The sequence below is a fragment of the Podarcis pityusensis genome (genome assembly GCF_964106645.2).
Source record: "Podarcis pityusensis genome assembly, chromosome: 10".
Taxonomy (NCBI): Eukaryota; Metazoa; Chordata; class Lepidosauria; order Squamata; family Lacertidae; genus Podarcis; species Podarcis pityusensis.
Genome location: NC_138035.1, coordinates 33,756,555 through 33,776,240, shown reverse-complemented (window position 1 = coordinate 33,776,240; position 19,686 = coordinate 33,756,555). Strand labels below are relative to the sequence as shown.

The 19,686-nt window shown below is 43.7% G+C and overlaps 1 protein-coding gene and 1 long non-coding RNA gene across 19 annotated transcripts in view; one reads left to right on the top strand and one right to left on the bottom strand.

Annotated features, from left to right (window-relative positions):
* GRIN2B (glutamate ionotropic receptor NMDA type subunit 2B) overlaps window positions 1-19,686 on the bottom strand; it is a 292,093-nt gene that overhangs the window by 207,211 nt on the left and 65,196 nt on the right. The gene's annotated exons all lie outside the window — the stretch shown is intronic.
* The window catches only part of LOC308457455, a 62,033-nt gene that overhangs the window by 42,013 nt on the left and 334 nt on the right, over window positions 1-19,686 (top strand). For 2 of the 4 annotated variants that reach the window (XR_013976911.1, XR_013976912.1), the window contains one exon: window positions 15,065-15,230. The exons of 1 other annotated variant lie outside the window; for it this stretch is intronic. This is a non-coding gene — a long non-coding RNA (uncharacterized lncRNA). Of the gene's footprint in view, window positions 1-11,479; window positions 11,740-15,064; window positions 15,231-19,686 lie in introns of those variants that run through there. One more of the 4 variants, XR_013976913.1, reaches the window with a different exon arrangement.

Here is a 19,686-nt window from a genome sequence, read left to right as displayed (position 1 = left end):
ACCATTATACCCCTGCCAAAAACATCAAAGATAGACAGTCTGAATGATTTTCGCCCTGTGGCGCTGACACCCATTATAATGAAATGTTTCGAAAAACTGGTGAAGAAGCGCATCTTATCTTGTCTGCCAGTGGGACTTGACCCTTACCAGTTTGCGTACAAGGCAAAGAGATCCACAGAGGATGCTGTGGCAATGGCTTTACATGCTGTCCTGACTCATTTGGAGAAGCAAGGGAACTACGCAAGACTGTTATTTGTAGACTTTAGTTCTGCATTTAATACTATTCTTCCGCATAGATTGGTGCCCAAATTATTAGACCTGGGACTTCCACCATGTTTGTGCAGGTAGATATTAGACTTTCTATCAAACCGTTCCCAAAGGGTCAGGTTGGGTTCCCACGTCTCTGCGGATCTCATCACGAATACGGGGACGCCTCAGGGGTGCGTGTTGAGCCCACTTTTATACACGCTCTATACAGCTGACTGTGCCCCCAAATACCCCACTAATAAGATCATTAAGTTCGCAGATGATACAACGGTGGTTGGTTTAATTACGGCTGGAGAGGGGGAGACGGCCTATAGGAAGGAAGTTGAGCAGTTGGGGGAGTGGTGCAGGAAAAATAACTTACTGCTTAACTTAAAGAAAACAAAAGAGATCATTGTGGACTTTAGGAAATGTAAATTGAATATTCAGCCACTTATTATTGAGGGGAAGTGCGTGGAACAGGTCTCAGTGTTTCGATTTCTGGGAATGGAGTTGAGTGACGACCTAACCTGGGGAGAGAACAGCAAAGACCTGGTGAAGAGAGCACAGCAGAGGTTATATTTTCTGAGAATCCTCCGGAAAAACAATCTCTCAAAGGACCTGTTGATGGCATTCTACCATTGCACTGTAGAGAGCGTACTAACTTATGGTCTGTGCGTGTGGTTTGGGAGCTGCACGGCCAGGGAAAAAACAATGCTATCCAGGGTTTTAAAGACTGCAGAGAGAATTATTGGGTGCACTCTTCCCACCTTAGATCAAATCTATGCTGCCAGGTGCCATAAGAAAGCGGCAGAGATAGCACATGATAGTACGCACCCCGGAAATGATCTCTTTCAGCTTCTGCCTTCTGGAAGAAGGTATAGGGTTATAAAGGCCAGGACTAGCCGCCTGAAAAACAGTTTCTACGCTAATGCAATTCTGGTTCTAAATGCAGCATAAGGGGTTTCTGTAGTATAGTGTGTTTTAAAATGGGGTTTTAGAGTTTTTAGGGGTTTTTGAATATTTTATGTAGTTTTGTAGTAGTTTTATGTAGTTTTATGTAGTTTTTATGTAGTTTTATGTAGTTTTCAATTTCATTGTTCCGCAAGGGACAATGACAATAAAGATATCGTATCGTATTGTATCGTATCGTATCGTATCGATTTCTGGCGGAAGCGAGTCCCCACGCCACGCTGTGCCGGTTTAGTTAAACGTGCTGCGCCGGTTTAGGTAAACCTTGCCGACCCCTGGTCTTAGTAATCACAGCATCCTTTTCTAAGTGCTCACAGACCAACAGTTTAATTATGTGTTCTAGGACCTTTCCTGGTATCAACATCAAGCTGACTTGTCAGTAGCTACCTGGGTCTTCTGCCGCCATCCCTTTTTGAAGATGGGCACAACATTTGCCTACCTCCAGTCTACAGGGACCTCACCTGTTCTCCCAGAATTGTCAAAATGCTTTAGTTGAGATTCCTGCATTGCAGGAGGTTGGGCTAGATGACCCTCAGGGATCCTTCCAACTCTGCAATTCTGTGGTTCTAAGTCCATTGTGCATCAAGAGTTGGGCCTTGATAAACAGGGCTCTACGATTTCATGCCAGGAGCAGGGAATCTGTGGCCCTCCAGATGGTGGGCTGCAACTTCCATCAGCTCCTGCCAGCAAGGTAGGAGTGGTTCAGCACTTTCTGAAGGGCCACATGATCTGTGCCAATCCCTCTATGTGCAGACTCTGTAGCCACTTGGGAAAGCATTTACTCCAGTTTTGTGTCGCAGCAGAGAAGGAGAACAATTGATCCTTTCACATATTTGAAGACGTAATACAGTGGTACCCCGCAAGAGGAACGCCTCGCAAGACGGAAAACCCGCTAGACGAAAGGGTTTTCCGTTTTGGAGGCGCTTCGCAAAACGAATTTCCCTATGGGCTTGCTTCGCAAGACAACGGCCCATAGGGAAATCTCAGGGACAGCGGGGAAGCGCAGCGCGTCTTCCCCACTGTCCTCGGACCTCCTCCGAAGCCTGGCGGCAGGGCGGGGACACCTCCTCCCGCCGCCGCCGGGCTTCGGAAGGCTCCTCCGAAGCCGGGCGGTGGGGCGGGAACACCTGCCGCCGCCGCCGGGCTTCGGAAGGCTCCTCCGAAGCCGGGCGGTGGGGCGGGAACACCTCCCGCCGCCGCCGGGCTTCGGAAGGCTCCTCCGAAGCCGGGCGGGGGGGAGGGAACACCTGCCGCTGCCGCCGCCCGGCTTCGGAACGGTGCTCCGAAGCCGGGCGGGGGGGAGGGAACACCTGCCGCTGCCGCCGCCCGGCTTCGGAACGGTGCTCCGAAGCCGGGCGGGGGGGAGGGAACACCTGCCGCCGCCGCCCGGCTTCGGAACGGTGCTCCGAAGCCGAGCGGGGGGGAGGGAAGACCTCCCGCCGCCGCCCGGCTTCGGAACGGTGCTCCGAAGCCGGGCGGGGGGAGGGAACACCTGCCGCCGCCGCCGGGCTTCGGAAGGCTCCTCCGAAGCCGGGCGGTGGGGCGGGAACACCTCCCGCCGCCGCCGGGCTTCGGAAGGCTCCTCCGAAGCCGGGCGGGGGGGAGGGAACACCTGCCGCTGCCGCCGCCCGGCTTCGGAACGGTGCTCCGAAGCCGGGCGGGGGGGAGGGAACACCTGCCGCTGCCGCCGCCCGGCTTCGGAACGGTGCTCCGAAGCCGGGCGGGGGGGAGGGAACACCTGCCGCCGCCGCCCGGCTTCGGAACGGTGCTCCGAAGCCGAGCGGGGGGGAGGGAAGACCTCCCGCCGCCGCCCGGCTTCGGAACGGTGCTCCGAAGCCGGGCGGGGGGAGGGAACACCTTCTGAAGGCGGGCGGGGGGCGAAAGTCTTTGCTCCCCCCTGCCTGCCTGTCCCGGAGGGCTTTTGAAGGCAGGGGGGGAGCAAAGACTTTCGCCCCCCGCCCGCCTTCAGAAGAGGTCCAGGACCTCTTCTGAAGGCTGGCGGGGGGCAAAAGTCTTTGTCCCCCCTGCCTGCCTTCCCAGGGGCTTTTAAATCGCCCCGGACAGCGGAGAAGTCCTCCGCTGTCCCGGGGCGATTTTAAAATGCCGCCCGCCAGCATTTTAAGATCGCCCGGACAGCGGAGAAGTCCTCCGCTGTCCCAGGGTTTTTTAAAATGCTGGGGGTGGGAAGAAAAGCCCTTGCCCCCCCCCCAGCCTTCAGAAGAGGTCCGGGGACAGACTGTCCCCGGACCTGGTCTGAAGGCGGTTTCCCTAGGAACGCATTAATTGATTTTCAATGCATTCCTATGGGAAACCGTGCATCGCAAGACGAAAAACTCGCAAGACGAAGAGACTTGCAGAACGAATTAATTTCGTCTTGCGAGGCACCACTGTAATACTTGCCTCTGACTTTATTTATTGTAACCAGGCACCACATATCTGAATATAAAGTACATGTGTGTCCCATCAAGTATGGGGGGTTCAGCTTCTGTGCAGAATTAGATATGTGACACTTAAAAAAAAAAAAAAGGTTGGAAGTGGCATCTTGATCTTTTCCTGGCCAAAACAATCCAGCTGAAACAGCAAACTGGAAAGGAAATTCTCTGTTTTGCTTATACAGTGGTACCTTGGGTTAAGTACTTAATTCATTCTGGAGGTCCGCACTTAACCTGAAACTGTTCTTAACCTGAAGCACCACTTTACCTGATGGGGCCTCCCGCTGCTGCTGCGCTGCCGGAGCACGATTTCTGTTCTCATCCTGAAGCAAAGTTCTTAACCTGAAGCACTATTTCTGGGTTAGCGGAGTATGTAACCTGAAGCGTATGTAACCTGAAGCGTATGTAACCCGAGGTACCACTGTATACCGCATTATATGTGTAAATTTGGCTTGAGCATATATTTGAAAATTTGGTTTTCTTCATGCAAAACATGTCTATTTGCAAAGACACAACAGTACCAATTTAGGAAAACTATTTATTTTTCACTATTCCTTTCCTATAAAATGACATACCTTCCACTCTTAAAATGCAGCTTTCTGTGTGATAGAAAGTAGCTTGGTTTAGTACAGCAATGAAACATTCCACAATTACTTTGAACTTATGTCACAGGAAGAAATGAAGAATAACTTTTTCAATTGAACCTGCAGGGAGAATTCTGGTGAGCAGAATTACTGAGGCTGGAATTTAGCCAGGATATCAAACTAATAAACCAAAATGCTACGAGAACTTTATTTAACACTGTACTTTTATAAAGGTTACCTGTAATGCAAATATCAATAAAACTGTAAGAATGCACAGGCCTATTACTAATGGCATGTAGCATTATGGAAAACACAGTTCTAGATTTGGAGAACTCTGGATCCTTAGTTTGGAGATGACCAGTGCTTTTTTTCTGGGGGGGGGGCGCAGGGGGACGCATACCCCTAAACATTTTATGAATCAAAGTTTGGCCTCATTGAGGGGCAGTATTTCAATATGAGTAGAAAAATGAGAGTACCCCAAAAAAATTCTTAGAAAAAAGCACTGGAGATGACCATAGACAACCTGTTCTTATGGAAATGTTCCTTTTCTAAAATCTGTGTAACATCTGTGTAACTGGATATGATTTAAGAATAAGGGGTGTGATTCTGAGGCCAATGTGTGCATATGCAAGATACCAAAATCCTATCAGGCCTATTCCTAAGTCTTTACTGGGGGGTAGAGGTCTGTATTTAAGGTATTATTTCACTGCAATACTTTCCAGCATAGTTAGGTTATATAAATTGACAAAATGCAGGATTGGGAGGTTATAGCTGTTAGTGCTTCTGATTAATAAGCTGTACTGAGAGGTCTCCTGAAACAAAAAAATTCCTTCCCACAACGCAGTAGCAGCAGGTTGCACATTCTTGCCAGGGGCAGATTTAGGGCTGTGCGAGCGGGCACCATCTCAAAGCCTGGTAGGCGAGGCATTGGGCTTTGGGAAGGAGGTGTGAGGCTCTGGCAGGGCCCTAGAGTACTCATGCCTCCTTCCCAAAGTCTAGTTAGTACTTTTGGAAGGAGGTGGGTGGGCTCTTCTTCTTCAACCCTAACAAGCCCTCACACCTCTTTCCCAAAGCTGAGTGCCTCCTTACCTGCCTTTGGGAAGGACTGGGGGAACCAAATTTTGGCCTTGCACAGGGCACCATGGTACCAAGTCTGCCACCGCTCTTGCACACGATCCATCATGATTCTGGCGGACAATGGCAACTTCTAGTAAGGCTGCAGGGACTAAGAGATCTTCCGAAGTTTGGAGGAGTCATTTCTAATGTTGATCAGATGCTGTTATGTTGTTTTAACAGACATTACAATATGATACACAGTTGCAGGTACATAAGATTAGAGGGGTGGGATAGCATAATGCATGGGATAATGGAATGGGCACATGTTGAATAAAATGGAGAGAGAAAACAGTTTGAATTAAATGGCAGAGTTACTTTCAGCAGGGCAATTATGTTTGGGAAACAAATTCAATACCTTTAGTTGGTATATCGGACTAACTATGAAATAACTCCTTAGATAGTTCCCATCAGCTCTACCACTCTGAAAATCATTATCATTCTGCTCTTTCAAGTCTGCCTCACTCTTCGGCAATCTAAGCCTCATGGGGGGAAATTAAACTTATATTTTATTGCCATAATCTTCTCCATCATGTGTAGTCTTATCCAGGACCAGCCTGCCTGCCCCCACCCCTCTGCAATGGGTTCCACACAAACAAAAATGCAAGAAGACAGTGTCATTCATGTAAGAGTGCAATGCTTCATTTAGATAGAAGGCTATTTGGGATAAATTCCTGACATATTTTATTTGTCTGTAAAATGCCATGTTCACTTTGGGCACTGATAACTGAAACTAATAATCATAAAGAACAACAATACACTCAGTCAGTGAGGAGCCAGGGCAGCAGAGGCTACTGACATCTATAAGCAAGTAACCAAACCTGACACACAGTGTGGCAAGGGCAAGATCCCTTCAGAGCAGGAATTAAAATGGTTCATTCTGGAGGACTAGAGAGCATTCTCCCACAAGCTGTTCCTCAATTTTAGAAAGAGGTTGGTACAATTTAGCTAATTTTAGCTGTTCTTTAATGCAACATTCCTTCTTCCCTCCCTTCATTTCCCTTGTCTGTGTGGATGAAAGCCTGGCAAATATCCACACATCTCAAAGGATCCAGGATTCAAGAATCCGACATATGAAATATTTTATTAGACCAGCTTTTTGGTAGAGTAGCAGGCTTCTGAACCCTGCCTGCTTGATGGCTTCAGACTCTGATATACCCACAGTGCTGGCTCAGTATAAAGTATCAGCTGAAATATGCTGGATCTACTTTGACTCTCTTCTCTTCTGAATCAGCCTTTTCACCAGTTTCTTTCTTTTTAAAAAAATAAATAAATTTAGTTTTATTGATTTCCAATATATAACAATGATTACAAAGAAAGAAAACAGATACCAAAACAAAATCCCAACTTACCCCCTACAGGACAGATTAATCTAATTAAGTTCACCCAAGTCCAATCTGTAATTTCGGTGGATGCTATTCTTCAGGGTTATATTTTATAAAAGCATGTTGAAAACACAATTTCAACAAAATCATCTACTATTATTCAATGCATGTAATCTCTTTGTTATTCTTTTCTGATAGAGCAATAGACCATACATTCTGTTTTCAATGAGATACACAAAGAAGTTCCAATCCTTTCCATTTCTGTGCCTCTAGTAGGCGTGCTGCTACAAAAAGAAAAGTAATTAGTTTGTTGTAAGAAAAGTCAGATTGCCCTTCTTTAAAAATAGTTAAACCCAAACTTGAGGAGCATTCCACATGCTGACCTGTAATATAGCTTATTTCTGTAAATGCCTTCTGCCAGAAGGGCTTTATATGTTCACATATCCACCACATGTGAAATTTGATTGAGATTTAGATTGAATCCTATACTCATCAGTTCTCATTTCATTTTATCTCCCTCTTTCCCCCTCTATAACTATATACACTTTTAATTACCAAAGGGCTTGGGCCAGAAAACCTGACTCGATTTTCAAGTCAGACCCAAAGTGCCTGAAGGTCAGACCCAAAGTGCCAGACCCAAAGTGCCAGACCCAAAGTCAGACCCAAAGTGCCAGACCCAAAGTCCCTGCTTTATCTTATCTACCAGTGCTGAGTTACAGGATTGAGAAATGGCCTTCCTGAAACAAACTAAAGGTTTGCAATTTATTTCACTGGCTGCATAATTCCAGATAATTTCTCTGCGACCTCCCTGAGAATCACAGAGTAGCTGACATTTGATAGGATTGTATTGTAAAGATCACTTATTACAAGACTAAAGCGAAACTAAATACAAAGCATGTATATGAATTTGTGTGTGCATATATAAATCATAGCATTTTCTTTTCAAATGTCTTCAAGCAAGAAAGGATTGGGCCCCTGCTCTAATATATGTTGAATGAAACAATCACAGTTTAATAACTGACCAAAAAAAGTAAAATTGTTCTCATGTTCCATACTTAAGACAAACAAGGCTCTCAAATGTATGAAGACTGCTCTGTGGATTCAGTTCTGGTGGGAAAAACATGGAGAACCTTTACATGACTGACAAAAAGCTAAAGAGGTCAGGGATACTTGATCAGGAAACAGGGTTTGAATCTCCCCTTTTTGTTATTGGTTGGTTCAGAAAAAGCTGTCTCTCCCCTCCGCCACCCTCCTCCGCTGCCTCCTTTTTTTTATTTTTTATTTTTAAAGATATTTATTGAGAATTTTAAAATTACAAAAAAAAGAAAAAAAAGAAAAAGAAGGGAAAAACAAGAAAGAAACAAATAGCAATTAAACAATACAAATCGATAAAAGTCAAAATCAAAAAGCAAAAACAAAACACATAGCACATCAAAATCAGAAAGCAAAAATAAACCACAAAGATTTAAAAACAGATCCAATATTCCCAAATCCTTAACTGTCATTACCTTATTTCATCGACCTCCTCACACCTCCCTTTTTTGTATTCTAGTTATTGATTATCACAGCAAATCCTTTCCATTTTTCATAATATTCTGTCATTAAATTACCTTAATCTATTTTAACCTTATCTTACCATAAAAAGCCCTAAAACTTAAAACTTAAATCTTATTTATACCAATTTCTCATAACCATAGCATATTCTTACATAGTTCTTTTTAACATTTCTGCTAAAGCCAAATAATTTCGTTCCAACATTTTTCTAATACTCATTAATTTTAGAAAACATTCCTAAGTAGAATTTTTAAAACTTTCTTCCAATCTTCATCCAACGTCTCTTCCTCCTGGTCTCGGGTTTTGTCAGTCCTTTCTATCCCATCCATCTAGTTCATTAACCTGGTAACCTTATGTCCGAGGCCCTTAAGTCTCTTCCATGTCCCTTCCGCAGATCTTCTTCATATTTATACCTGTACTTTACTTTGTCTTCTGCTCCTTTCACTCGTGGAGACTCCAGCTTGACAATATTTTTGTCCCTTCTCGACAGATCAGCCCCTTTTCCATAGTCCACACTGAACTCCATGTGGTATTTAAAAGCATGTTTCAAGGTCCCTCCAAAGTTGAGGACCCCCACAACTCCAAACTCCTCCCGGCCCAACGCCAGACTTGGAAAGTCAAAACATCCCTGCACAGGGGGGTCTATCCAGCCCCCCATCTCCAAGCCAAACAAGACTCTATCTCTCCAAATCTGGCTTTTTTCGGGTTCATTCGTCAGATCCAACAACTCATGTTCCTGCTGGGCCACAGTTCCCTCCATCTCTGCCTCCCGGGGTCCAGCCACAACCTCTTCCCTCATCTGATCTGTCAGAGCACACTCCTGAATTGATTCCTGAGTGGGTTCTATATAGATACCCACTACCTGTCCAAAATTTCTGATCGCAACAGTCATCAAATCCGTCTTCTCATGTAACTGTTCCAATAAAGCACTTGTCTTGCAGAAAGCACGCACCAGAGCCTCCGAGTACATTGTTGTGCAAGGTCAAAGTCTGATCCCACGATCTTAATCTATTGCAGCTGCAAAGCTCCCCAGTTCAGATTTAATAACAGTTTCACAAGCTCCCTCTAGGGGAAGAGCTTCTATTTGTATCCATCTCTCTCTCTCTTTTTTTTTTTTTTTAAAGCAGATCTAACAACAAAGTTTCCTTTTTCAGATATTTTGTCAATATTTTGTTCCTTTTAACTGCGAAGGAGAACAATGGAATCACTATGTTTCTCTTCTTTTAACTGTCTGTCAAAAACGTTTGTCTATAGTCAATGAACTCCGAAAACGTCTGTCCTGACACCCCGCTCCCAGGTTCAAGACGGTGGGAAATTGCTTTTCTTTACACACTCTTCTGCAGGTTTAAACAGTCCAGAAAAAAATCCCCCCTCTTCTCCTGCTTCCAAAGGGGGTTCAGTAATTTTAGATGATGAAAGTTGATCCTTTGCAAACGGTTTTCTAAACTCTAGCTTGCCATGTCTTTGCTTTAATCTTTCTACAAAAAGCGGAAGGCTGACTTCCTGTTTAGACCTTCCCGCTTCAGTGCCAAATTAAAAGGAATTTCTTAGTCCAATTTTCCGTTCTACTCACGGGTCGTTGTTTAAAGTCCAATTGTCCAAATTTAACCTACTCACGGGTAGTTGTTTTTGTAGCCAGATTGTCACAGGAAAAAGGTAGCGCTCTCCGGTAACGGCTGTGCGGCTTCGCTCCACGGAAGAAGCAGTTGACTCTCAGCACCGCGCCGCTTGCCCCGCTTCGCTCCGGAGCCCGTAATTGGGTTCCTTTACAAATTGGGGGGGCGCAAAAGGTGCCTGCCGAGTCCCACGGTCATATATATATATATATATATCGTGTGTGTCTGTGTGTGTGTCCAATGCATGCATGAGAGAGAGAGAGAGAGAGAGAGAGAGAGAAGATGCTGGGTGGGCATTAGTTATGTTCCTGTTATCAATTAATCTATCCTGTAAATAATACCCAAACATCCCTTAAAAATCATGAGGCTTTCAGAGGCTTAGGCTCTATGTATATTATTTTAGTCTGCTGTTGGTTTTTTTATTTAATTGTTTTATATATTTTGTAAAGAATTGTTTTATTTTCGTTTTATGGTATCTGCTTCCAGGGAGGGCTTTGCTCTGAAATGCTAGAATGAATCAATGAATGGAATAAATAAATTAGTAGGAACTGTGCTAGCCCACATGACCGTAGCTCAGTGTTGCAAAATCAAAATGCCATTGTAAATAAACATGGGCAGTCCATGCCAGCACCACAGTCAGCTTCTCTGTGTCCTAAACACTACAATGTCTTTGGCTCTTTACTTCATTTAGTCACTAGGTAGTATACTCGGCAAGCCCTAAAAACTCTGCAAAGTTTCATATTCTCTCTACAGCTTCATGTATCTCTTTCCCTTTGTTGCCACTCCACACACACACACACACACAGAGAGAGAGAGAGAGAGAGAGAGAGATGCTAAGAAGAATGCATATTTTCTCATGGATAATTTATATAGTAACAGAACCAAAGTTAATCCTTCCTTTCAAGCCTGTCCCATGTATGTAATTTACACATAGGAAAATAGATGTTTTGGCAGCAGCTTCCAGGGATTTGAAGAGAAAAGCACTGCTTGTGTGACAGAAATTATAAATGAAATGCCTCCATTTGATAATCTCATTTTTCCCCTGGTCAATTTCAAGATTGTTCTCCATAGAATATTCCCTCACTAGTTATACAGTCTAAAATGATTCAAGCAGTAGGGCTGCTGCCATTAGAAGATTATCCCACATTCTAATAAAGCACACCCTTAGGAACTGTTGTGTGATAATTCGGACTAAAAAAATTCTGGCTCTCAGATTTATCCTATTATATTAATTACACTCCTGTAGTTTAGCTTAGACAATTCATTTCACCATATGTTGATTCTGTCCTTCAAAATACCTATCTGTGACTGTCACATCAAGCCACACATACAGCCATCTTTTTGCCAAACCAAAGATGATTAGTTCTCTTAACCTTTTCTTGTAAGCTAGCTTTATTTGGTCTTTCAGATGACAAGCCAGAGAGAATTAAGACAAGTGCCAAACCATTACGGATGGGGTTAGTCCTGTCTGGGTTATATGAGCTGGCACGTAGCAACTGACCTGCTGGAGCAAAATTAACACACACACAAAAGCCATTAAGTGAAACAGCAGGTCACTGTGACACTGCCCAGCTCTGGTGCATAAATACCAAGAGATAGCAGCTTGGAAAGCATGCTCTTTCCTCTGTTTTGTCTTGCAGGGCCAAACTGGAACTGCCATGCATATGCCAGGAGGACCGTGCCTTTGGATAAGTAGGAAGCAATGTAATCCTGCTTCTTACTGCCAGGTGGTTGGTGGGGGGACAATCCACCCTGACTCGGCAGGACTCATTTACAGCAGCTGCCACTCTATAATGGAGCAAACTGAGGGCAGAACAAGACATTACAAGAACTCTGTATTTCTTTCTTCCCAGCAATGTATAGCACAAGAAGGGGTGCAATAGGATACCACTGAACCATGTATTTCCTTTTCGCTGTCAATCAGTTATGCAAGGAACAGGAAAATGAAAAACCCATTTTTCATATATATATATGGATCTCAGAGGTACGAACAGTGAGCCTCGAACCTGAGGCCATCCCATGGCTCATTGATTGCTCCAGTCAGGGTGAGACTTTAGAATATAATCCTAGGGCCCTGAACCTCTGGGGCCTCCCAAAGATGTTAGCAAATTATGGGTGCTGGTGGCATGATAGAAAACTGGTCCAGCACCCATCTTGGGCATACCAGGAATGAACCTGGTCACCATATCAGCTCTCTTACTCCTCCATCCCTTAATATGCCCCATTTTTCTCCCTGTGAAAGGAAACGACATAGACTACATTGTTTAGAATATGATGGCTGCTTTATCATGTGCTCGGATGGAGGAGGAGTCCAAGTTGCGAACGACTTTAAAATACAGTGTACCGCCTTCCTTACGAATGCTTTGGATTACGAGCTCCGCTAACCCGGAAATAGATGCCCCTTGCTGCAAACTTTGCCCTGGGATGTGAGCGGAAGTCGCATATTGGCGGCATGGCAGCAGCAGGAGGCGCCATTAACAAAAGCACGCCTCATGTTAAGAACTGTTTCGGGTTACAAACGGACCTCCGGAATGAATTAAGTTCGTAACTGGAGGTACCACTGTAGCGGCAACCTTCCCCAGAACTAATAAAACAATTCTGTTCTTTATGCCATGACCCTAACACAGGGCAGATTGGGATAAAAGAAAGAGGCCTCTCTTGCTGCAGCGGTAGTCATGTCTCCTGCTATGAAACTACTACATGAATACAGGCTCTTCCCAATATATGGGAAAGCTTTGTTGTTGTTGATTATCTGTATGCCTTGGGGGACAATGGAGGAGTGTGCCTTTGGGGGTGAGGTCATGCTCTACAGTTGCAGTTCTTGCTGTGGCCGTAGAAACTGATGTGTATGTGAGACGTGTTTTGTTGCAGCAGAAGCCGATAAAGATATCCAGTTGTACTGCTGCAGATGCACCATGGCATTTCTTCCCTCTGTGTTCCTCCCAGCGGTCATTTCTCCTCTGGTCACTTCTATGGATACACGACTTGACTGCCTGTCTCCCAGCACTGCAGTCATCTGCAAGGGATTCCCACATGGAAGGATTGGTGTTGCCAGCCGTCATGTCACATTTGCAGACATCTTTGTAATGCATATGTGAAAAACATGCATCTGATTAGGGCACCACTCCTTTTAAAACCTGTTAGCCCATTTAAATAAAAACAACAACTGATTCTCTAAGACTGATTCAGTAAAAACTGCTTAATTTGTGTTCTCTGCAGTCTTTCTAATCTCTTCCCATCTTCCTTTCCCTCCATTTATCTTCGATTTTCCCTCATGCACACTTTCTCATCACTTCCCTTTCTTCTCTTTCCACTCCCCAGTCTCTTCCTCAGTCCTTTAGTTATAATGATCAGTGAAGAGAAGTTGTCAAGCTGCTGGATATGATATATTTTCACTACACGTTAGGGCTATGCACTAGACCATGCTGTACCTGTGATTGTATGACAATTCAAGGCTCATTCCTCTTTCCAAGGTCTACTCTGGGTGGCAGTTAGAAGGCACAGCCAGCTTCAAAAGGACGGTGTGGCATTTGCTAGCCTCTCCCATGGTACAGAGCAATGCCCTTTTTATAAAGCTACACACAGAGAAAGACACAAAGCCACAATGGCCAGTGACAGCAGCACATTGGGAAAAGGGAGTGGCAAGGGAGAGGCAAAATGCGTTCAAAGGAATTATATGAAAGTGCAGATTCAGCTGGCCAGTGCTGCCTTCTTGTATTGTTCTATCAGGCACCCTCCCTTTTCCTTTTCTCCAGAGAGAGAAATTGAGCTGCCTGTCAAGCTCATTTATGCTCTCTGCTCCAGTCATCTCTCCTAGTAATGTACCTACTTTATTCACTCCCTTCTGCCTGCCTTCAGACACGTACAAAGATGTGCATCCACATTTTTCTTTCTTTGCCTCTTTCACAGACACACAGCAAGCCTGCTCAGGCTTCCACACTTTCCCATTCTTTTCAGAAGGAAGCTTCAACTCTTACTGGCCCTGATCCACTTTTAGATGGGACCACTTGGTGCAATTCTAGAGACCTGACTTCACTTACAATAAAGTATTCCTATGCCAATGTAGAAAAGAAATTACACAGATGACATGAAAAAAATACAAAGTTATAAAAACAGACCAGCCTTACAATCCCTTGTGATTACAGTGAAAAAGTACCATCTTACAAAATCTTGCTTTTAAAATCTTCCTAAAATCAACCCTTATGGTTTATTATTCCTCTGCCCATTCTCCACTGGTCGCACAAAGCAACCTAAAAGACTATCACATTAGTATCAAGAGGAAAATGTACAATGCCTCCCAGGAAATGCAAAATAATAATCCATCCATTGACCATTCCTGGTTATGCATTGATGGACTTGAATAATCTGGTGATTACCAAAACCAACAAACAAAAACAAAACAAAAAACAGAATCTGAGAAAGAGGGGAGAGAAACCGAGGGACCCTTACATGAAAGGGACAAGATAGGCAGTGGAGGGGAGGAAAGCAGAACTGAAGACACTGTTGAGCAGCACCAGTCACCACTGCCTTATACTATGCAAAAGGTGAAGACTACTGGTCGGCTTCTTTTCAAGGAAGGTCCTTACAAAGTTCTATTGTAAATGGCCACTATTGGCCACATGCATGCACAAACAAGTCCTTTCAAAATAAAAATACAAACTGCTAAAACAAAGAATTGAAGCTCCTATTTACAAAAACATCTCCAATGAAAATTGTTTCACACTTTATGTGGCAACAAACCTAAGGGCAAAATTAGAATGAAAATTCTAGTTATATATATATATAGGGATAATTGCCTGCAAAAGGATAAGCTCAACTTTTGATTTTAGATTTGTCTGGTATTGTATCCATTCGAGTTGAACAATCTTACATGTTTTTATTAAGTATGTTATTAACCTTATGAAATAATGCATTTCTAAAAGTGGAACATTTTCTACCCTATATCACTTGCCACATATTTTCACTTTTTCTTAAAAGCAGCTAGGGGGATCCAACTCAGACAAAGGAGAGCAGTACTGGCAGGTGGAGGGCTTACCCAAACCTGCTTTTTGCCCCAATGGGGAAAACATACGGAAGGGACAGCGGAAGATCAGCCTGTGAACCTCTCCTCACATTCATACCTTAACAGCTCTATGAAAGAAACTGCATGGTTAATGTATTTGAAAACATATTTTTGCATTCACCATTTACCTTTTACACATTTATATGTGTGATTGTGACCTTAGGCTACCCAACTGAAACAGAGCACTGCAAGCAAGTAGGTTTCCTTTGCACAATTTCTACTGCATATTATGGTAATTGATGCAGCCTCAAAACTACAAAACACACGACAGTACCCTTGTGCTACTGCTCTGACCAAATTCAGGACTGACCAGGCAACGCACACACAAGGTGAGTGGGAAGCATATTGAGGCTGCAAATAGAAATATGCATCCATGCTGTTCTTGTCCTCTAAATAAAGGGCTTCAAATGTCAGAACTGTCAGTCCCACAGCTTCTCTGTTGTTAATATCTACATTAAAAAGACAGAAAAGGGAGCAGTCACCTACAAGTTAAGATGAAAGAAAGTCGACAGGTGCAGATCTTGGGATGGAGGGCAAAACTTACAAGAGAACCACTATAGACAAGTTATGACAAATTACTGTAGAAAGGGCATCCTTTTTGGAAAAGAATTACCCAACACTGTAGTGCTCATGAAACAAGCCCAGAAATCCAGTCCTATACTCCATGAAATATAAATCATACCCATTTGCCTATCACTAGTTATTACCCATCATAAAATGCACCACACTGTTTTATTCCATTCTGAATTAAATCCATTCTGTACTTCCTGTGTAGCAGACCATTCTTTTAAAATATATATATATATATTAGATGTTTTCCCTAAGCCTACTGGTATTCACATCCAGTGAATGTAAATTAAAATAAGGACAAATCAGGTCTGGTAACTGAAATAAAGAGAGGAAAGGAAACTGTGACATAACTAGCATTTGTATGCATCAGGGCACCACTTACAGTATCAAGGCAAAAGTCATTCATGCCATGTTAGTAGAGTTATTCAAAGGCCACATTTCTCAACATGTCCATGCAGAAATCAAGGTCAGCCAGTTGTGAACCAACAGAAACCTGAAAACTGGTTGACGCTGATTTCTGCATAGACATGTCATGGTATGTGGCTATCACAAAACTATGCAGATTACAGCTGGCTCCATTCTCAACAGCAATAATTGAGTTCTACAGAGCAAACTAAACAGGCAACAATTTGAGATACAATTCAGTCTGACTGTTCTCCTCGGCACTGAGGCAGGGGCAGGCCGAGATCTCTCCTAGTAGTGTCCCTGAGTGTATCCCTATACTTACACCAAATGAGGGCCAATTTAGAGATAATAGTGCAGTGGAGGCAAAACCCACTCACTACTCCAAGAGTGAACTGCCCAGCCTCTACCAACAAACCCCCCACTGGAGGATATAATTATTACAAGTTCTCATACATAGGTGTGGGGTGTATGGGGAAGAAGTATTAGGGAAGAAGTAATTAGGGAATGTGTCCAGTGGGGGACACATTGTGCTCCTTTGTCAGAGCCAGTCGTCACAAATGGCGCAGTTTAGCATAAAATAAAGACACAGAGAGCCAGCAATATTTTCAGGATGGTATGAGCAGCTCCTTTCGAACTTCTCTTCTCTCCCGTAACTTTTATTATCCTTTGTTCTCTCCTGTAGCATGACCGTTTGCCAATGTCTCACATTACCTACATCCGGTCATGGCTTAAACCCGCCCATCGCCATATAGGGTTATTACTGCCCAGAGGGGGAACATAACTCCATATAAGGCTATGCACTTAATACACTGCAAGGCACGGACATGCAGGTCACTGAGGTCAGCGAGGCACCAGGTGGCGCTACAAGCCTTTTTCATGACTTCCTGGCTCCCACACTCCTTCTGGATAGTTTCTCCACCTTTGGTCCCCACCCTGCACTCAGATCTCTCCCATAGCTCCCAGAGGCTGTCAGCATGTGACAGCGGCCACACCCCGGGAAACGGCTTCAACTAGCCAGCTAAGCCAGGTGAGGGAAGCTGATGGGACTTCCCCTTCATGCGAAGACATGTTCTGGCAGATTGAACAGACGAGACCAATAGTGGGTCCAATGCTCAAGAAGGCCATTTCTGAACATGCTGTAGAGGGAAGTGAGGGACAGATGAGGCTCATCAACTTGGGAAGGTAACCTATCTAGGAGAAGAAATACTCTGATCCTAAACCTCTGCTACCTTGTGGGATATCTTTGGGAGAAGCAAAGGCTAAGGAGTAAACCCTACACAAATCTGGAGTGGAGTCCTGAAGATGATTGGATGGTGCCTTGTGTGCCTCCTTCTGACAAGCTGATGCCAAGCATATTGCTATGCTTTCTGTTGGACTTCACCAGCATGGCTGAGAAGGGGGTCTTCTCGTCTGGGCAGCCCAGGACCTCCATACACATTGCCCAGGTTTGTGTCCTGGGGAGGTCACTTCAATGGGCTAACACAGCAGTTTGACTTCACCCCCAGAGGCTCACTTCATTGTCTCGCAAGACAAATGGATGCCAACAACAATCATACATAGCCATACATAACCAAATGAAATCATTTTGCTGTCATAAGTAGCACTTATGGAAATAGAGGGATCAAGAAGATATGGAACAACATCAGTACTGGCTACTGTGCATAGGATAGGACAGAAAGCCAACAGTAGGTGGGGCTAGCACCAATGGAAGGCACAGCCAACCAGTTCTAGTTTTGTTTCTGTCCTCCTATCCATTGAGTACTAGGAGGACATCACTGAGACTGAGGAGCAAAGTGACAGCCACTCTTGGACTGCTTGTAAGTATGAAGGCAGGCAGATTGGGATGGCTGAAGGCACACTGAGGTTGATGGAGTAGTGCCCCATTTGCCTAAATATTCCAGTCTCTGCTGTCAAGCAATTTAACAATGAAAAGCCAACTAAAACAGCCATGGCATTTAAGGAGTCGAACAAAATGAATTTAAAGACTGATCAATTTGAAGCATGATTTGCAATGGTGGGCACATAACATAGACTCATCACCAGTAATAGCAACTTCTTTCTCTTCTGAATAGATTTGTATTCTGTATTCAGTTGCCACAGTCATTAAAGGCAACTGCTGTAGATTTCAGCAGCTTTGGCAATGCAACATAATATGCAAGAGAAACTGTTATGTGGCAGCGAGGGACATTAACCCTAGCCCTGATTATTGCTCCCTATATACTACAGACATGTGTGCTATTTGAGCTCACTTTGCAGCTGCAGTAGCCACTATGTGGGGACCAAAACTTTCATATGTAACATTTTCCATACATCTACAGCCACATTGTCAAATAATCTTCTTGCCATGGACATAATCAAAGATGCATACCGATGTACCTGCAAATGCAAGTGGCTGTGAGTGAGTTCTTCCTCTTTACCCTTGCTCTGGTTGGATTGTCTATTTAATTTCTTTTATGGGCTTCACATGCTTATTCATTCAAATGTTTGTTTAGCACTTTGTTGTTGCTGTTGTTTATAAAATAAAAAAAATCCCTTTGTTTCAAATGTCATACTGTTCCAAGGGTAGTTGGGAAATGCTATTGAATGGTCACACAGCGGGCCAATCAGCTCTATATTTCTGTTCCAATAAGGTAAAACAGGGTTCTGCTGAACTTGAGCCAAAGGAAAAGGTTGTACATCTGTCTAAAAGTGTAGTGAGCACATTTCTACAGTAGCGTCGTTGCTAAAATTATGTACATCTGTACATATCCTAAGGCAGTAAGTTGCATAGAAACAGGTTAAACTGAATTCGCTGGCAACTAGCTCACACAGTCAAAGGGGCAATGAATAGGTACATACATATGTGATAAAACTCAGTCACATGCTTCTCTTTTGACAGAAATTTCATACTTAAAAGGATACATGTTTGGTTGTGCCTTCATTTCTTACCTGAGAATACCTGAGTGGCACACCCTGGAAGGAAACTACTGAGCAAATGCCTCCAGACAAAGAGGAAAAGAAATGAAATGTGCTTCAGGAGTTCTGTTCTCCGTAGCTGATAGTGCTTTACTTTTGCTTCTTAGTCGGGTCCATTAACATGCAACTAGCGTTTGCTGCTCTTCCACTGCACTCTAGTCCAGGTTTAGTTTGAACATGCGGCAAACTGGTTAATGCATGACATGCACATGCATAAGCAGCCAAGAAGAACAGAAGAATAGTAAGCGGGATAAAAGCAATCTCTGGTCTGGAAAGAAAGAGGGGTGACCCAAGGTTAGAAAGGTGCAGTTACTTTTCAGACTGTGGCTAAATACTTCCAAAGCATTGAAAGCACCTAATGTGTAGAGGATACTGTCAGGAGTACCATGCCACTACCTATCATCCCTAAATATTTAATCTGATGGAGAAGCTGCTGTCATTTACTGTATCAATGCAACGTTGGGACTAGATATGGTGGGAAGCCAGTGAGTATTTTACCTGAGGAGCCAACCTTCCCAGCTAATTCGTTGCATCTCAAATTTCAGCATCCATCTGGGCAAGGGTAACAAAATGTTTTGCGCTCCAATCGTTTATATTTAATTTTCAAATCAGCTCATATTTATGTACATCTTTAAATGGATCCTGAATTCTAATAATCATCTAAAATGAATTCAGTGTCTTCATTGTGTTCAGCTATATGACTTTCAAAACTGGCTACATTTAAAAAAGCAGAAATGTTAACATCTGAAGTGCAAATGAGACACCTACTCAGTAATTGGCATAAATGCAATTGTTTTTGTTTGCTGCATCCTATTACCCTAAATTTTTGTGATCAGTGTTTCTTTAAAAATGTCA